Source organism: Lolium rigidum, chromosome 6 (assembly GCF_022539505.1).
Source record: "Lolium rigidum isolate FL_2022 chromosome 6, APGP_CSIRO_Lrig_0.1, whole genome shotgun sequence".
Taxonomy (NCBI): Eukaryota; Viridiplantae; Streptophyta; class Magnoliopsida; order Poales; family Poaceae; genus Lolium; species Lolium rigidum.
In genome coordinates this window covers 148353555-148356019 of record NC_061513.1, presented here as the reverse complement: position 1 = coordinate 148356019, position 2465 = coordinate 148353555, and the positions used below count along the sequence as shown (strand labels likewise).

At 38.0% G+C, this 2465-nt stretch overlaps 1 long non-coding RNA gene across 1 annotated transcript; it reads right to left on the bottom strand.

Annotated features, from left to right (window-relative positions):
* Positions 1–352: 352 nt before the first annotated feature.
* LOC124666424 lies at positions 353–1938 on the bottom strand. Its single transcript, XR_006990897.1, has 3 exons — positions 1725–1938; positions 1413–1649; positions 353–415 (listed from the first exon to the last, which is right to left on the bottom strand). It is a non-coding gene; the product is annotated as an uncharacterized LOC124666424 (long non-coding RNA).
* Between the last annotated feature and the right edge of the window lie 527 nt (positions 1939–2465).

The window sequence follows — 2465 nt, the reverse complement described above, 5'->3', positions numbered from 1 at the left end:
GGTTATATAAAATGGTATCATTGCTCCATCCACAATGAATCAAAGGCCATATAAAATGGTAACATCGCTTCATCCGCAATGAACCAAAATGTCATATAAAGTGGTAACATTGCTCCATCCGCAATGAACCAAGGTCATATAAAATGGTAACATTGCTCCATCCGCAATGAACTAAGGGTAGCATGACTAAGCAAACAACTCCTACAATGTCTTTTACCGATCGGTCAAGATACTAATATATCCTAACTGGCGGTTCACATAGCATAGTTTAACATTCCCACACATGCACACTAGTGAATAATACTACATGCGTAATAAAACATTGGGAAATTTATGATCAAAGTGTCACTTGCCTTTTTGGTTGTCGAAGAGCATTCACTTCTCTCAATTCAAAACACGCAGCTCTCCGTATGATCTATAAGATAAAAGGTAGCACAACATAGACACACCATTCATAGAAACAAAATCAAACAAGACAAACAAAGAGTTGTTATTCATTTTTATTTTAGTCTTTGTTCGTCTTACGACTCGACGAACATAAATAGTCAAGGCATGAAGCTAGTTTGTAGAGTATGGTCTGGACATCTGGAATACAAGTCAAAAATGAGTCAAGCTGAAGTGTGATAGTTAGAAAATCTAGGATATTATGATTTGGATAGATATGATCTTGGATCAAGTTGGAGTGTATAGGTGGTAGTGATAGATAAGCATGGTCATATGATTCACTTTTACAAAAAGGAATCATGCTCAAAAGAATTATGGGTTTGCATCTATGATCAAATTACTCAAATTCCCATATTTGAATTTGAATAATTGAAAACAGGTTCAAAAGATATATAGAATGATTCTACTCGACACATGATATCATTGTGATCCATTTACGAAAAGAATCACTTGATTTGGATTTGGATTTGCTCAATTTGAACTATAAACAAAACTCAAACTTACATATCTAAATTTGAATATTCGAAGATAGTTCAAAGGTCTAATTTTTATTTGTTTATTGTGTTCCTCACATTTTTGTGAAACCAGGAGTATTTTATTTGTAATTTTTAGCTTTATAGATCTCTGGGTATGATTTTGGAAATTCGCGGCATAAATTGTCTGAAATGACAAAAATTCGGAAATTTGCAAAACTTGTATCATCGGATAGGGAATTTGATTACGAACTCAAGTCTCGAAGTAATAATTTGAACGGACTAAACAGATCTTAAAATATAAAATTTACAAGTTATTGATGTGTGATGAGCTAGCTACAAGTGTGATCGATCGATCTGAATGATCTGAATAGGATACCTCTGTTAGCGTGTTGATTGGGTAACATGGGTCCTCCGATCAGGATCTAACGGATTACGACGATTCGACTTAGGCTAATCTAAACTGTGTACATTCAGCAGGCATGTAGGCATTACCGACGATGCAGAGTTCGTGGATGTGGATGGAGTTGCTGCGCGCGTCCGTCGACGGTGAGAGCGCTCCGGTGGCTCCCGGGAGACGACGAGGGGGTTGACGATGTCCAGCACGATGCGGAGATTCTAATGGTGTCCACGACTTCGATCTCCTCTTCCTGGAACAGCGGCGAGCTTCGACAGGAGTTGGTCGCGGAGACGGTGACCTCACAGTCGAGCTCGTCCTCGACGTTATGGCGCCTAGAAGAATCACGTATGTGGTCAGAGAGATGCGCAAGGAACTGAAGAGGAAATCGGGCAGCGGGTTCAACTTACGGAGGCTAAAAATATCTCGAACGGCGGCGGAATCCTTCGTACTCCGACGAGGAAATTTGTGAGCCTTGGGGCACGATTGGGAGGAGAAGGAGAGGGGAAACGAGAGGAGTTCGTGGAGAATAAATAGAAAGAAACTGTGCAGTGAATGGGAGCCTTAATGGCTTGGAATCAAGGCGCGAGTCTCTTCACGTACACAGCAGAGGTTGAAGATTAGGACGTGTGTGGCTAAGCCGTTAGTGGAGGGAGTGGGTAAGAGAGTATATGTTCATTATTTGCTTGAAATGGGCCGGTGGCTGATTCTGCCGTTGGGTTGTTTCCTCTCCCCACAACCCTTTTCTTTTATTTCATTTCTCTTTCTTCAATTTTTTGCCTTGCTTTTTATGATTTTAATTGGATTCCAATTTCTTCATATTTGAATCTAAACAAATTTTGTACTTTTTAATAAAGTATCGGTGCATAATTTTTTATAAAAAAGAACACTTAAGCACTGGTTTGTATTTGAAAATGAAATCTTGAATTTCAGAATATTGCATATATGTAGATATGTCCATTTATGCATATTTCCAAAATAGTTTGTTTTGTATAACTATTAGCCAAAATTCTTCTTCTTGAAAACCAAAACATTAAAACTTATCATTTAGGGAATTATTTCTAAGCAACCTCAAAAGTTTTAATTCTTTCTAAAATTTCAACCAACAAAAGCAAACAAACACTCATTTTAATTTCTTATCACATTCCAAA